This window comes from Amia ocellicauda, chromosome 19 (assembly GCF_036373705.1).
Source record: "Amia ocellicauda isolate fAmiCal2 chromosome 19, fAmiCal2.hap1, whole genome shotgun sequence".
Taxonomy (NCBI): domain Eukaryota; kingdom Metazoa; phylum Chordata; class Actinopteri; order Amiiformes; family Amiidae; genus Amia; species Amia ocellicauda.
In genome coordinates, this window is record NC_089868.1 from 1341921 (window position 1) to 1359586 (window position 17666).

Sequence of the window (17666 nt, forward strand, 5' to 3'; positions counted from 1 at the left end):
GTGATGTGCATTATTTAAATGTTTGTGTTTATTTTAGTTTTAACTAAACATTCTCTATACGCCATAAACATGGGCACCACTAAAATGTTTTTCATCGAGAGGGGGGATGGTTTTGGGGCTACTATCAAATCTCGCATATGGCCCCCAAATGGCTAGGGCCGGCTCTGGACATCACACATTACATAGGATGGGACTGACGTTGGATGCGACTTTTCGTGACTTAAATCAAGTAACAAGTTACTAGTACACACATAGCCTCTAAGTGTACTGAGTAATGATACTCTCTCTTTCGTTCATTCGTTCCTTAGTATAATTACCTTTAGTAGTAGTAGTACTGGCCACTACTCGGAAGGTAGCGATGCGCACCAATAGATCACGAAAGCTTTCTCATAGTTTTGTGTTTTAGATATTGGTTCAATACGGACTCAATCCCCTTTCATGGACATGGCAGGGAACTTGCAGTTAGAACTAAGGAGTCTAATAAGACTTGGTGGTACGCAGAACTGAAGTGCCAAGTGACAGGCTATTACTTTCATTGCACATCGCATTGTCTTCTCGCAGGGAGCGAATTGGGGAAATGTTGGATTCACGGCATCATGTAGAAAGACTGAATGGTTTAGTTACAGAAAAAGATAAAAAAGATAGTGACCTTTCTTACTAGCTGAACTAACCTGCATAAAATTAAGAAGATACAGACATTTTCATGCAATTATTTCAAGTTACAGTCTGCTGCTCAGACACAGTTTGGCGCACAGATGCAACTATCATCAACTCAATTATAAACATATATCTAGAGAGACAGAGAGACAGACATGGACTACATATCGTGCACATAGTATGAAATCATGCTGGTATATGTAGGCTTGTAGATGATTGTTAAGAGGCCTATTTGGAAACATACGAAATGAGATATTACCATAATGAAGTCATGATACATGAAGGAAATGTTTTTCATGTTGGCAAAAGTACCCTGTCAAGGGTGCTTTGCTGAGAAAATGAAAATGAATGAGAGAAGACTAAAACAAAGGGCTCGTCCGGGATTTGAACCCTTTGAATCATACCGCTAGACCAACGAGCCACATAGCACAGGTTTCTGTGAAAACTAGTTAACATCGGTGCCACGTAGAGAGTTGTGCGCTCCTCTATTTGAACACTTTCTTCTTCAAACATTGCATGAGTGTCTGACTGCCGCCATCTAGCGGTGCTGACTGACCGATGGCTCGGGTATCTTGGATGTTGTTAAATGACATAACTGTCCGCCCAAGACACTGATGACCAAGGGTCATAGTTTTCCCTTGTAATAATAACAACAATAGTAATTGGAGTGAATGGAAGTGGCATTTCTATTTCTCCTTACTTTAGCCGTCATCGTCGCCAACATTGTTGTTGGTGAGCATGGAGAGGAGTGTATTAGCTTTTAAAGTATATTCAAGCAATGAACACGTCAAATAAATGTAATACCGAATACTTTTGCACGCAAGTGCACATGTATGTTACTGCGCTTCTGGGAGCACGGCCCACGTGAAGCAAGAGGGCGCAGTAAAGGTCTGCGAGTCAAGTGTGATGTGGGTATCCTGCAGCAGGGAGAGGAACCTTTGTTTTTCTACAGACGAAGCTGGTGCTGTGGGATACTAGTGTAAGGCCATTTATTCGTCATCTGTTCATGCGCAACGGTTCACCAGAAGTGTGTTAGTGAAAACAGCGGTAAGTGCAGGCTTAGTAGGGTCGCAATAGCTTGAATGGTGTCGAACTCCCCCGAAGCATCACAAGTGTGATGGCGGAAGCCTAGAAAGAAAACGTTGCGTTGGCCGGGAATCGAACCCGGGTCAACTGTTTGGAAGGCAGCTATGCTCACCACTATACCACCAACGCCCAGAAAGTCTCTCCTTCTATGAATTTTTGATGCATTTCAGATCATTCATCTGACTAGATACATGCGAATAATCACAGCCTACAGTGTAAAGCTTCTGATTTCTGTTGAGTGTGCTAAGTAACTTGCTAAATTCACTAACAAACAGTCGCTGCTCTTACTACAAAACAGGTGCAAGATATATCATTCTTAGCTAAACAAACCACGTAAACAATCAATGTAACTCTTAACTAAACTAGGAAACGCGAGAGAAAAAGGCGATACTTAGCTGCGGCGACTTGAGCGACTTCTCAGCTGGCTTGCCCGAGTGTCCAGATGCATATGTGGAAATACTTCTATACAAACCATGAACATAGATTCTCGATAAATGAATACTGTTTATTTAAAGGTCAGTTTTTATTTAGCGCATAGTTTATTGAAGTTACCCCCCGAGGTGGAACACGGACAATGATGTATTTGATTGACAGTGTAACTTGGACTGTTGGAGTAACTTGGACACCCATTGGAATGGAAAAACAAACTCGAGAAAAAAGTGTGTGTGTGTGTGTGTGTGTGTCACCTGCTGGTAGTGATGCATTTACATAACCTACAGACTATTTGGGCTGATTGTTCCTGGTGTATTAATGAAACTTTTCAAAGCGGTGGCTTACGTAGATGACATCACAGTCATTGTTAAGAATGGCAAGGATGTACCTTACCTTAAATGACTGTCAGAAATGAATTGAGTTTCTTCAGTGGTTAATGGCTTTTACTGGGGGAACTAGGTAGAAAGCAAGCCACTGTCTCTAGCCACATTTTGGACAAATGGACAAAACTAGATGGATTTAAAAATAGACGGATAGACAGTCGGATGGCGTCTGTCTACAATATTTTAAATGATAATAGTATATGTAGTATATGCATGTGTATTATAAACTAATCTTTACAGAAAAGGGGTAATACCATAATAAAATGCTGATGAGAGGTGAAGAGATCTTATTCACTGGCCAAATACATGATTTCGACAATTGTCGTACATCTTGACGGCACTTAGCTTTACTTTTCACAATGTATGACTGCACTTACTGTACTTAACTGTATACATTGGAAGTTGTAAAATGTATTATCTTGAATTGCTTTGTTTAATGTAAATTTGAATTTGTAATGTTTGATGCCTTGTACTTAACTGTATTCTTGCACTTATGTTGCAAGTCGCCCTGCATAAGGGCGTCTGCCAAGAAATAAAAATAATAATAATGTTTCATAATAGTATATGTAGTATATGCATGTGTATTATAAACTAATCTTTACAGAAAAGGGGTAATACCATAATAAAATGCTGATGAGAAATTAAGAAAACCGTAAAAGAAAGGCATTTTAAACCAGGACCTCTCGCACTCTAAGAGAGAATCATATCTCGAACAAACTTTCATTAGTGACATCTTTACACTAGTGCCACGTTGAAAGCGGTGCGCTCCAACAGCTGGAAACTTTCTCAGTCTCAAGTTCAAGCACCTTGTGTGTGACTGCCATCTAGTGTTGCTGACTAATAGCACTATTGGACTAGAGGAGCTGGGGCTGGCAGAAATTCAGCCAGGCTTTTCTACAGGCGCAAACTCAGCTGATGCTGTGTAGGCTACTCCGTGTACGTCAATGAAAGTCTAGTGACTTCAATATACACACCCCGATGCACCCAAAGAGTGATTGTCAAAGTATGAGTGACTCGCTCCACTAGCAGCACCGACCTGCATCTCTCTGTGACACCCGGCGCCTCCGTCTGGATAAGCTGCTGGTAATGCCGAGCACGGCAGCAGATCTTGTACAGTGGAACCCTAATAATATTCCTAATAATATGGCAACATCCTGGGGGGTCGGTGTGCCGCGCCACAGTGCAGCGACCTTAGCGCATCACTAAAAGGCACCTTAGCGAGGCCTCGGAATCGCTCAAACATGAACCGAGAAATGAACATTGAATCCCATCTACTATTATTACCTAGTAGTGTTGATGTTATCTGAAGTATTTCTATACGTTTTTATTAGTGTATGAATTGTGTCGACCAGGGATCAGAAAGTGAGACAGTATAGGGTAGGCGGTAATCGAAAGCACAAGAAATACATAAAAGGGAGCTATACAGCAGGTGAATAAAACACGGATTGTGACAGTCCACTGTTAATAGCCTATTACAAGGCAGATTAAAATATAACAAACGATACGGATTCTTAAAATCAAATATAATTTCTACGTGGAGGAGACCAGACTGACTTTTATGCATCCTCTCGGGTGTAGATGCATGTTACTTAGTCTAACAACGTTTGCATTCTAGGATATTAATAACACTCTCCAGAGCAGGAATTATTGAGTGATATTACAGGGAATGTTGAGTAAAAGACTGACCCCGACGTGATTTGAACACACAACCTTCTGATCTGGAGTCAGACGCGCTACCGTTGCGCCACGAGGTCCTTAAACTTCAGTTAACACAGGACGTCAAGGAAAAATATTGGGAACTATGGTGATGTTTTGCTAGTGACCATTAGGTTAATGAATGGGCAACTGAAGCATTGACGTGATGAAGAAGTTAAACAGAATGCTAAAGAGATAGTGACAGTGAGCATGACACAGAACACATGGCATGACGTGAATACCAAGTTAAACTTAAAGCAGAAATTACAGAAAGAAATAAAAAAAAGAAAACCGGACACTGCACATATGTTTGGTCTTTCCTATATCTTTAATATGATATCTCAGTAGTTTAAATTTGATACAGAAATTATTCTGGATTTCCATGAAATGGAAAATACAGTGAATATAAAACTATATTTGCTGTATTTATAACAAATATATTCCGCTTATACACTCACCTAAAGGATTATTAGGAACACCATACTAATACTGTGTTTTACCCCCTTTCGCCTTCAGAACTGCCTTAATTCTACGTGGCATTGATTCAACAAGGTGCTGAAAGCATTCTTTAGAAATGTTGGCCCATATTGATAGGATAGCATCTTGCAGTTGATCGAGATTTGTGGGATGCACATCCAGGGCACGAAGCTCCCGTTCCACCACATCCCAAAGATGCTCAATTGGGGTCGAGATCTGGTGACTGTGGGGGCCAGTTTAGTACAGTGAACTCATTGTCATGTTCAAGAAACCAATTTGAAATGATTCGACCTTTGTGACATGGTGCATTATCCTGCTGGAAGTAGCCATCAGAGGATGGGTACATGGTGGTCATAAAGGGATGGACATGCTCAGAAACAATGCTCAGGTAGGCCGTGGCATTTAAACGATGCCCAATTGGCACTAAGGGGCCTAAAGTGTGCCAAGAAAACATCCCCCACAACATTACACCACCACCACCAGCCTGCACAGTGGTAACAAGGCATGATGGATCCATGTTCTCATTCTGTTTACGCCAAATTCTGACTCTACCATCTGAATGTCTCAACAGAAATCGAGACTCATCAGACCAGGCAACATTTTTCCAGTCTTCAACTGTCCAATTTTGGTGAGCTTGTGCAAATTGTAGCCTCTTTTTCCTATCTGTAGTGGAGATGAGTGGTACCCGGTGGGGTCTTCTGCTGTTGTAGCCCATCCGCCTCAAGGTTGTACGTGTTGTGGCTTCACAAATGCCTTGCTGCATACCTCGGTTGTAACGAGTGGTTATTTCAGTCAAAGTTGCTCTTCTATCAGCTTGAATCAGTCGGCCCATTCTCCTCTGACCTCTAGCATCAACAAGGCATTTTCGCCCACAGGACTGCCGCATACTGGATGTTTTTCCCTTTTCACACCATTCTTTGTAAACCCTAGAAATGGTTGTGCGTGAAAATCCCAGTAACTGAGCAGATTGTGAAATACTCAGACCGGCCCGTCTGGCACCAACAACCATGCCACGCTCAAAATTGCTTAAATCACCTTTCTTTCCCATTCAGACATTCAGTTTGGAGTTCAGGAGATTGTCTTGACCAGGACCACACCCCTAAATGCATTGAAGCAACTGTCATGTGATTGGTTGGTTAGATAATTGCATTAATGAGAAATTGAACAGGTGTATCTAATAATCCTTTAGGTGAGTGTATTTGCCTTTACTAATATTGTATTTTATTTTACAATAGGTTTAATATAATAAGGTCCAAATAATAAATGTACATATTTGCACATGCTTGCTTTTGGTGAACAGGTAGAATTGGCCATTATCTGAAAAAAACATGCACTCACCTAGTTATTCACAGTTTAAACAGCGCCAGTGAATATTGGGTTTTAATGTTACAAGAGTGACGATGAAGTTATTGCGTTTAGTTGCTTTAAATAACTACAGTGGTTTGTGGATAACAGGAATATGTGCACATACAGAAAAGTTAAAAGTAACGCTGGGTAAGTACATAATCAAATCAAGTTTCACGAAAGATGAGATGCTTCAGATACAACTTAATAGTAAAAATGCATTATGGTAAAGAGTTAATAGCTTTGTTGATAACCTCAACGTATGCTAATCAGTCTCTGTTTCGTGTTTATTATCATAATAATTGTAATTATTATTAGTAGTAGTAGTATTCTACAATAAAACTTGCATAAGTTCGAATTGTGCCGATATGTTTTCTGCACAAGGAAAAGTATATATATTATTAAGTTACACAAGCATTGTAAAGAAACCAACAACATATAGGCACCTGGGTGTGTTCTTCCTACTTGGATAAGTAGGTTAGCCGGCTAAGTTTCAGGATAACTTGGCATTAACTCGGGATTTTCCATTCTCCGTAGCGAGTTTAAAGTTCAGCCAGCTATGTTTCCAGAGCAGCATGTCCAGCATCTCATACCTGCTCCCTGTCAGGTTAACTTGAAGTTAGATGGCTAACAATCTGACTGTATTTCATCTGCCCAGTTAAATGACAGCTGACTGTGTCCCCCAACAATGACGGCGCCGTTCCTAACAGAGCCAGTAGTGATCCAGACCCAGTAGCTTTTCTGCGAGGAATAATTCATAGAGATTATAGATTTAAATTATGCAGATTAATTATTTGAGCGTTACAGGTTCGGTCGTAAAGGAATGATTTACGTAGCCGATTAATTAGGACCGCACATCAGTCATTCCGCCCTGGGCCGGCCCTGACCAATTTAATGCCCTAGGCAAGATTTTAGCTGGTGCCCCTGGCATCGCAGCCAATTCCACCACCGATCATTGTGTTCATACACTCACACAGAAACTGCATAGCTTCATGTCTTAGATTTTCTTTATTTTTGAAACAATAAAAAACCACACAAAATAAAAACAGTATGCAAGAAACAAGTGACAAAACGAATTATGAATACAATATAAATAAGTATTGCACGAAAAAACTATATTACAGACACCATAGTGCAAGATGCATAATGTAGCAGTGTTCTACAGCCTTACTCGCCTTGCCTTTCTTGCAGCAAACAAGTGACATAAAACGAATTATAAATAAGTGGATGTTTCCTGCAGCACACTTGAAAGAAAAAGTACATTTCTCAAAATTATGTTATAGGTAATGGAGGTTGATGAAAGAGTTAAATAGCTGATCGATCAAAAGGTGTGATCGTTGTGGGGCATTGGTAAGAATGCACAATTCTCATTCATTCCAAACAGTGTCCCTTTATTGCATCACTAGCAATGGGCGTTAGCCTATTTTGGTATTTGTTTTGTGTGTTTTTTATTGCTTCTTGTTTTGTTTTATTTATTCACTTTCCACTGTCAGCTCTCTGCATTCCTTTCCCATCTCTCACTTCTTGATCCTCTGCAATCCGCCTTCCAAACACCGCTCACACCACTGAGACTGCTCTCCTGGCAGTCACTGACTCCCTCAACTGTGCTCGGGCAGCCTCCCTCTCCTCAATCCTCATCCTCCTTGGTCTCTCCGCAACATTTGACAACGTCGATCACTCCATCCTCCTCTCCTGCCTCGCTGACCTTGGAATCTCTGGGACTGCTCTCACTTGATTCTCCTCCTACCTCAACGACCGGACCTATCAAGTGGCGAGGTTCCTCATCCACCCCTCAACCTCTCCTCACAGGCATAACCCCCGGGTTTAGCTATCCTCCCGATGGGTCACACTTCGGTAGCTACCTTTTTTACTTTCATGGGGCCCTGAAATCCTCGCTGCGCCCCTGGTCATGAAAGCTGTAATGTCTGGTATCAAAATACATTACTGGCTTTCGGCTTACACACGTCATTTCAACCCACTTGCTCAAGCAGACCGAGTAAACGTTTACTCGAGGTATACGGTCACACAGAAGGAGCATCCCAAGAACACCAGTAAATGGCGTAGAAATTTTGAAAACATGCACAATTTTCCACGATCTAAGCCCACAGTTTACATGCAAAATCTAATGTCTGAGATGATGGTATCCATGTAACATTCCCGAAATGGACGCATTTTAAAAGTGCAAGGTAACGGTCTGGTCCATTTATTGTGGGTTTCAAGGTAAAGTACATTGCTGATGGACGTTTCATGGATAATGCGGATCAGTGGTTTCCTTTATCATTATGCTCTCTAAATTGTTGTGGGTCTGTTGTACACTGTTCAGTACTGTACATCGTGTTTTAATCCTAACTTGATAAAACACTTCGATTCATGGCTTTGTAGCCCCACCAGTGATGTAAAAAAACACTCGGTAAGATCATTAAAACAAAGTATTAAACAAGGCGCAATGCACAAGACAGTCCTTTGCCCTGTGCAGTGCTGCGGGTAAACAACTCGTCTCTAGTGCAATAAACTAAGACCATGTAAACCCGAGAGGGAGAGGGGCATTTAATCTGTGACTCGAGCATATTGTCTCCAGTGAGGTCAATACATGCGTCAGGGATATGTATGCTAAATGTAATGTAAATATGATGGATATAATGTATATTGTGGTGGAGTTTATAAAGATAATGTCAGGGGAACTTTAGTGATGTTCTGTGTTTTCTAAATTCCAAGCAGTGGGACTTTAAGTCATAACTTTGTGAGGAATTTACATGTCTTTATAAATTATATATCATTATAAAGTAATAATCCAGCTCACTTTGCTAGCTAGCCTACTGCCAGTTGCCATCCAAATGATGATAATGATCAGCTAGTAGTTAAGTACTGCAGTAGTTTGCCAGTTGTCAGCTAATGATTTTTCATAGTATTGTATTATTTAAATTCAGTTTCTTGTGCACTATAGTATTTTCAGTATTGAGTATTTTTGGTGTGGATGTTATTTTACCTAAACAGTTTATTAGTTATTGCTCTGATTTCAATATGCATAGTGCACTATTTACATTTGTATTGATTATTACATCAATTTCTTCAACAAGTACAGTGTATGTTAAAGTGCAATACATGTTCTGTGATGTGCATTATTTAATTGTTTGTGTTTATTTTAGTTTTAACTAAACATTCTCTATACGCCATAAACATGGGCACCACTAAAATGTTTTTCATCGAGAGGGGGGATGGTTTTGGGGCTACTATCAAATCTCGCATATGGCCCCCAAATGGCTAGGGCCGGCTCTGGACATCACACATTACATAGGATGGGACTGACGTTGGATGGGACTTTTCGTGACTTAAATCAAGTAACAAGTTACTAGTACACACATAGCCTCTAAGTGTACTGAGTAATGATACTCTCTCTTTCGTTCATTCGTTCCTTAGTATAATTACATTTAGTAGTAGTAGTACTGGCCACTACTCGGAAGGCAGCGATGCGCACCAATAGATCACGAAAGCTTTCTCATAGTTTTGTGTTTTAGATAATGGTTCAATACGGACTCAATCCCCTTTCATGGACATGGCAGGGAACTTGCAGTTAGAACTAAGGAGTCTAATAAGACTTGGTGGTACGCAGAACTGAAGTGCCAAGTGACAGGCTATCACTTTCATTGCACATCGCATTGTCTTCTCGCAGGGAGCGAATTGGGGAAATGTTGGATTCACGGCATCATGTAGAAAGACTGAATGGTTTAGTTACAGAAAAAGACAAAAAAGATAGTGACCTTTCTTACTAGCTGAACTAACCTGCATAAAATTAAGAAGATACAGACATTTTCATGCAATTATTTCAAGTTACAGTCTGCTGCTCAGACACAGTTTGGCGCACAGATGCAACTATCATCAACTCAATTATAAACATATATCTAGAGAGACAGAGAGACAGACATGGACTACATATCGTGCACATTGTATGAAATCATGCTGGTATATGTAGGCTTGTAGATGATTGTTAAGAGGCCTATTTGGAAACATACGAAATGAGATATTACCATAATGAAGTCATGATACATGAAGGAAATGTTTTTCATGTTGGTAAAAGTACCCTGTCAAGGGTGCTTTGCTGAGAAAATGAAAATGAATGAGAGAAGACTAAAACAAAGGGCTCGTCCGGGATTAGAACCCTTTGAATAATACCCCTAGACCAACGAGCCACATAGCACAGGTTTCTGTGAAAACTAGTTAACATCGGTGCCACGTAGAGAGTTGTGCGCTCCTCTATTTGAACACTTTCTTCTTCAAACATTGCATGAGTGTCTGACTGCCGCCATCTAGCGGTGCTGACTGACTGATGGCTCGGGTATCTTGGATGTTGTTAAATGACATAACTGTCCGCCCAAGACACTGATGACCAAGGGTCATAGTTTTCCCCTGTAATAATAACAACAATAGTAATTGGAGTGAATGGAAGTGGCATTTCTATTTCTCCTTACTTTAGCCGTCATCGTCGCCAACATTGTTGTTGGTGAGCATGGAGAGGAGTGTATTAGCTTTTAAAGTATATTCAAGCAATGAACAAGTCAAATAAATGTAATACCGAATACTTTTGCACGCAAGTGCACATGTATGTTACAGCGCTTCTGGGAGCACGGCCCACGTGAAGCAAGAGGGCGCAGTAAAGGTCTGCGAGTCAAGTGTGATGTGGGTATCCTGCAGCAGGGAGAGGAACCTTTGTTTTTCTACAGACGAAGCTGGTGCTGTGGGATACTAGTGTAAGGCCATTTATTCGTCATCTGTTCATGCGCAACGGTTCACCAGAAGTGTGTTAGTGAAAACAGCGGTAAGTGCAGGCTTAGTAGGGTCGCAATAGCTTGAATGGTGTCGAACTCCCCCGAAGCATCACAAGTGTGATGGCGGAAGCCTAGAAAGAAAACGTTGCGTTGGCCGGGAATCGAACCCGGGTCAACTGCTTGGAAGGCAGCTATGCTCACCACTATACCACCAACGCCCAGAAAGTCTCTCATTCCATGACTTTTGATGCATTTCAGATCATTCATCTGACTAGATACATGCGAATAATCACAGCCTACAGTGTAAAGCTTCTGATTACAGACAGGGCGTGTTGAGTGTGCTAAGTAACTTGCTAAATTCACTAACAAACAGTCGCTGCTCTTACTACAAAACAGGTGCAAGATATATCATTCTTAGCTAAACAAACCACGTAAACAATCAATGTTACTCTTAACTAAACTAGGAAACGCGAGAGAAAAAGGCGATACTTAGCTGCGGCGACTTGAGCGACTTCTCAGCTGGCTTGCCCGAGTGTCCAGATGCATATGTGGAAATACTTCTATACAAACCATGAACATAGATTCTCGATAAATGAATACTGTTTATTTAAAGGTCAGTTTTTATTTAGCGCATAGTTTATTGAATTTACCCCCCGAGGTGGAACACGGACAATGATGTATTTGATTGACAGTGTAACTTGGACTGTTGGAGTAACTTGGACACCCATTGGAATGGAAAAACAAACTCGAGAAAAAAGTGTGTGTGTGTGTGTGTCACCTGCTGGTAGTGATGCATTTACATAACCTACAGACTATTTGGGCTGATTGTTCCTGGTGTATTAATGAAACTTTTCAAAGCGGTGGCTTACGTAGATGACATCACAGTCATTGTTAAGAATGGCAAGGATGTACCTTACCTTAAATGACTGTCAGAAAGGAATTGAGTTTCTTCAGTGGTTAATGGCTTTTACTGGGGGAACTAGGTAGAAAGCAAGCCACTGTCTCTAGCCACATTTTGGACAAATGGACAAAACTAGATGGATTTAAAAATAGACGGATAGACAGTCGGATGGCGTCTGTCTACAATATTTTAAATGATAATAGTATATGTAGTATATGCATGTGCATTATAAACTAATCTTTACAGAAAAGGGGTAATACCATAATAAAATGCTGATGAGAGGAGAAGAGATCTTATTCACTGGCCAAATACATGATTTCGACAATTGTCGTACATCTTGACGGCACTTAGCTTTACTTTTCACAATGTATGACTGCACTTACTGTACTTAACTGTATACATTGGAAGTTGTAAAATGTATTATCTTGAATTGCTTTGTTTAATGTAAATTTGAATTTGTAATGTTTGATGCCTTGTACTTAACTGTATTCTTGCACTTATGTTGCATGTCGCCCTGCATAAGGGCGTCTGCCAAGAAATAAAAATAATAATAATGTGTTTTATACAATGAGAAATTAAGAAAACCGTAAAAGAAAGGCATTTTAAACCAGGACCTCTCGCACTCTAAGAGAGAATCATATCTCGAACAAACTTACATTAGTGACATCTTTACACTAGTGCCACGTAGAAAGCGGTGCGCTCCAACAGCTGGAAACTTTCTCAGTCTCAAGTTCAAGCACCTTGTGTGTGACTGCCATCTAATGTTGCTGACTAATAGCACTATTGGACTAGAGGAGCTGGGGCTGGCAGAAATTCAGCCAGGCTTTTCTACAGGCGCAAACTCAGCTGATGCTGTGTAGGCTACTCCGTGTACGTCAATGAAAGTCTAGTGACTTCAATATACACACCCCGATGCACCCAAAGAGTGATTGTCAAAGTATGAGTGACTCGCTCCACTAGCAGCACCGACCTGCATCTCTCTGTGACACCCGGCGCCTCCGTCTGGATAAGCTGCTGGTAATGCCGAGCACGGCAGCAGATCTTGTACAGTGGAACCCTAATAATATTCCTAATAATATGGCAACATCCTGGGGGGTCGGTGTGCCGCGCCACAGTGCAGCGACCTTAGCGCATCACTAAAAGGCACCTTAGCGAGGCCTCGGAATCGCTCAAACATGAACCGAGAAATGAACATTGAATCACATCTACTATTATTACCTAGTAGTGTTGATGTTATCTGAAGTATTTCTATACGTTTTTATTAGTGTATGAATTGTGTCGACCAGGGATCAGAAAGTGAGACAGTATAGGGTAGGCGGTAATCGAAAGCACAAGAAATACATAAAAGGGAGCTATACAGCAGGTGAATAAAACACGGATTGTGACAGTCGACTGTTAATAGCCTATAACAAGGCAGATTAAAATATAACAAACGATACGGATTCTTAAAATCAAATATAATTTCAACGTGCAGGAGACCAGACTGACTTTTATGCATCCCCTCGGGTGTTGATGCATGTTACTTAGACTAACAACGTTTGCATTCTAGGATATTAATAACACTCTCCAGAGCAGGAATTATTGAGTGATATTACAGGGAATGTAGAGTAAAAGACTGACCCCGACGTGATTTGAACACACAACCTTCTGATCTGGAGTCAGACGCGCTACCGTTGCGCCACGAGGTCCTTAAACTTCAGTTAACACAGGACGTCAAGGAAAAATATTGGGAACTATGGTGATGTTTTGCTAGTGACCATTAGGTTAATGAATGGGCAACTGAAGCATTGACGTGATGAAGAAGTTAAACAGAATGCTAAAGAGATAGTGACAGTGAGCATGACACAGAACACATGGCATGACGTGAATACCAAGTTAAACTTAAAGCAGAAATTACAGAAAGAAAGAAAAAAAAGAAAACCGGACACTGCACATATGTTTGGTCTTTCCTATATCTTTAATATGATATCTCAGTAGTTTAAATTTGATACAGAAATTATTCTGGAATCCCATGAAATGGAAAATACAGTGAATATAAAACTATATTTGCTGTATTTATAACAAATATATTCCGCTTATACACTCACCTAAAGGATTATTAGGAACACCATACTAATACTGTGTTTTACCCCCTTTCGCCTTCAGAACTGCCTTAATTCTACGTGGCATTGATTCAACAAGGTGCTGAAAGCATTCTTTAGAAATGTTGGCCCATATTGATAGGATAGCATCTTGTAGTTGATCGAGATTTGTGGGATGCACATCCAGGGCACGAAGCTCCCGTTCCACCACATCCCAAAGATGCTCAATTGGGTCGAGATCTGGTGACTGTGGGGGCCAGTTTAGTACAGTGAACTCATTGTCATGTTCAAGAAACCAATTTGAAATGATTTGACCTTTGTGACATGGTGCATTATCCTGCTGGAAGTAGCCATCAGAGGATGGGTACATGGTGGTCATAAAGGGATGGACATGCTCATGTAGGCCGTGGCATTTAAACGATGCCCAATTGGCACTAAGGGGCCTAAAGTGTGCCAAGAAAACATCTCCCACACCATTACACCACCACCAGCCTGCACAGTGGTAACAAGGCATGATGGATCCATGTTCTCATTCTGTTTACGCCAAATTCTGACTCTACCATCTGAAGGTCTCAACAGAAATCGAGACTCATCAGACCAGGCAACATTTTTCCAGTCTTCAACTGTCCAATTTTGGTGAGCTTGTGCAAATTGTAGCCTCTTTTTCCTATTTGCAGTGGAGATGAGTGGTACCCGGTGGGGTCTTCTGCTGTTGTAGCCCATCCGCCTCAAGGTTGTACGTGTTGTGGCTTCACAAATGCCTTGCTGCATACCTCGGTTGTAACGAGTGGTTATTTCAGTCAAAGTTGCTCTTCTATCAGCTTGAATCAGTCGGCCCATTCTCCTCTGACCTCTAGCATCAACAAGGCATTTTCGCCCACAGGACTGCCGCATACTGGATGTTTTTCCCTTTTCACACCATTCTTTGTAAACCCTAGAAATGGTTGTGCGTGAAAATCCCAGTAACTGAGCAGATTGTGAAATACTCAGACCGGCCCGTCTGGCACCAACAACCATGCCACGCTCAAAATTGCTTAAATCACCTTTCTTTCCCATTCAGACATCCAGTTTGGAGTTCAGGAGATTGTCTTGACCAGGACCACACCCCTAAATGCATTGAAGCAACTGCCATGTGATTGGTTGGTTAGATATTTGCATTAATGAGAAATTGAACAGGTGTATCTAATAATCCTTTAGGTGAGTGTATTTGCCTTTACTAATATTGTATTTTATTTTACAATAGGTTTAATATAATAAGGTCCAAATAATTAATGTACATATTTGCACATGCTTGCTTTTGGTGAACAGGTAGAATTGGCCATTATCTGAAAAAAACATGCACTCACCTAGTTATTCACAGTTTAAACAGCGCCAGTGAATATTGGGTTTTAATGTTACAAGAGTGACGATGAAGTTATTGCGTTTAGTTGCTTTAAATAACTACAGTGGTTTGTGGATAACAGGAATATGTGCACATACAGAAAAGTTAAAAGTAACGCTGGGTAAGTACATAATCAAATCAAGTTTCACGAAAGATGATATGCTTCAGATACAACTTAATAGTAAAAATGCATTATGGTAAAGAGTTAATAGCTTTGTTGATAACCTCAACGTATGCTAATCAGTCTCTGTTTCGTGTTTATTATCATAATAATTGTAATTATTATTATTAGTAGTAGTATTCTACAATAGAACTTGCATAAGTTCGAATTGTGCCGATATGTTTTCTGCACAAGGAAAAGTATATATATTATTAAGTTACACAAGCATTGTAAGGAAACCAACAACATATAGGCACCTGGGTGTGTTCTTCCTACTTGGATAAGTAGGTTAGCCGGCTAAGTTTCAGGATAACTTGGCATTAACTCGGGATTTTCCATTCTCCGTAGCGAGTTTAAAGTTCAGCCAGCTATGTTTCCAGAGCAGCATGTCCAGCATCTCAAACCTGCTCCCTGTCAGGTTAACTTGAAGTTAGATGGCTAACAATCTGACTGTATTTCATCTGCCCAGTTAAATGACAGCTGACTGTGTCCCCCAACAATGACGGCGCCGTTCCTAACAGATCCAGTAGTGATCCAGACCCAGTAGCTTTTCTGCGAGGAATAATTCATAGAGATTATAGATTTAAATTATGCAGAATAATTATTTGAGCGTTACAGGTTCGGTCGGAAAGGAATGATTTACGTAGCCGATTAATTAGGACCGCACATCAGTCATTCCGCCCTGGGCCGGCCCTGACCAATTTAATGCCCTAGGCAAGATTTTAGCTGGTGCCCCTGGCATCGCAGCCAATTCCACCACCGATCATTGTGTTCATACACTCACACAGAAACTGCATAGCTTCATGTCTTAGATTTTCTTTATTTTTGAAACAATAAAAAACCACACAAAATATAAACAGTATGCAAGAAACAAGTGACAAAACGAATTATGAATACAATATAAATAAGTATTGCACGAAAAAACTATATTACAGACACCATAGTGCAAGATGCATAATGTAGCAGTGTTCTACAGCATTACTCGCCTTGCCTTTCTTGCAGCAAACAAGTGACATAAAACGAATTATAAATAAGTGGATGTTTCCTGCAGCACACTTGAAAGAAAAAGTACATTTCTCAGAATTATGTTATAGGTAATGGAGGTTGATGAAAGAGTTAAATAGCTGATCGATCAAAAGGTGTGATCGTTGTGGGGCATCGGTAAGAATGCACAATTCTCATTCATTCCAAACAGTGTCCCTTTATTGCATCACTAGCAATGGGCGTTAGCCTATTTTGGTATTTGTTTTGTGTGTTTTTTATTGCTTCTTGTTTTGTTTTATTTATTCACTTTCCACTGTCAGCTCTCTGCATTCCTTTCCCATCTCTCACTTCTTGATCCTCTGCAATCCGCCTTCCAAACACCGCTCACACCACTGAGACTGCTCTCCTGGCAGTCACTGACTCCCTCAACTGTGCTCGGGCAGCCTCCCTCTCCTCAATCCTCATCCTCCTTGGTCTCTCCGCAACATTTGACACCGTCGATCACTCCATCCTCCTCTCCTGCCTCGCTGACCTTGGAATCTCTGGGACTGCTCTCACTTGTTTCTCCTCCTACCTCAACGACCGGACCTATCAAGTGGCGAGGTTCCTCATCCACCCCTCAACCTCTCCTCACAGGCATAACCCCCGGGTTTAGCTATCCTCCCGATGGGTCACACTTCGGTAGCTACCTTTTTTACTTTCATGGGGCCCTGAAATCCTCGCTGCGCCCCTGGTCATGAAAGCTGTAATGTCTGGTATCAAAATACATTACTGGCTTTCGGCTTACACACGTCATTTCAACCCACTTGCTCAAGCAAAACGAGTAAACGTTTACTCGAGGTATACGGTCACACAGAAGGAGCATCCCAAGAACACCAGTAAATGGCGTAGAAATTTTGAAAACATGCACAATTTTCCACGATCTAAGCCCACAGTTTACATGCAAAATCTAATGTCTGAGATGATGGTATCCATGTAACATTCCCGAAATGGACGCATTTTAAAAGTGCAAGGTAACGGTCTGGTCCATTTATTGTGGGTTTCAAGGTAAAGTACATTGCTGATGGACGTTTCATGGATAATGCGGATCAGTGGTTTCCTTTATCATTATGCTCTCTAAATTGTTGTGGGTCTGTTGTACACTGTTCAGTACTGTACATCGTGTTTTAATCCTAACTTGATAAAACACTTCGATTCATGGCTTTGTAGCCCCACCAGTGATGTAAAAAAACACTCGGTAAGATCATTGAAACAAAGTATTAAACAAGGCGCAATGCACAAGACAGTCCTTTGCCCTGTGCAGTGCTGCGGGTAAACAACTC

At 40.9% G+C, this 17666-nt stretch overlaps 4 non-coding genes across 4 annotated transcripts; all 4 read right to left on the reverse strand.

The window, feature by feature from the left end:
• Positions 1-1800: 1800 nt before the first annotated feature.
• On the reverse strand, positions 1801-1872 carry trnag-ucc (transfer RNA glycine (anticodon UCC)). The gene has a single exon. It is a non-coding gene; the product is annotated as a tRNA-Gly (tRNA).
• A 2368-nt stretch (positions 1873-4240) lies between these two features.
• trnaw-cca (transfer RNA tryptophan (anticodon CCA)) lies at positions 4241-4312 on the reverse strand. Its single transcript has one exon. It is a non-coding gene; the product is annotated as a tRNA-Trp (tRNA).
• A 6671-nt stretch (positions 4313-10983) lies between these two features.
• On the reverse strand, positions 10984-11055 carry trnag-ucc (transfer RNA glycine (anticodon UCC)). Its single transcript has one exon. It is a non-coding gene; the product is annotated as a tRNA-Gly (tRNA).
• Positions 11056-13354: 2299 nt separating this feature from the next.
• On the reverse strand, positions 13355-13426 carry trnaw-cca (transfer RNA tryptophan (anticodon CCA)). The gene has a single exon. It is a non-coding gene; the product is annotated as a tRNA-Trp (tRNA).
• Positions 13427-17666: the final 4240 nt, after the last annotated feature.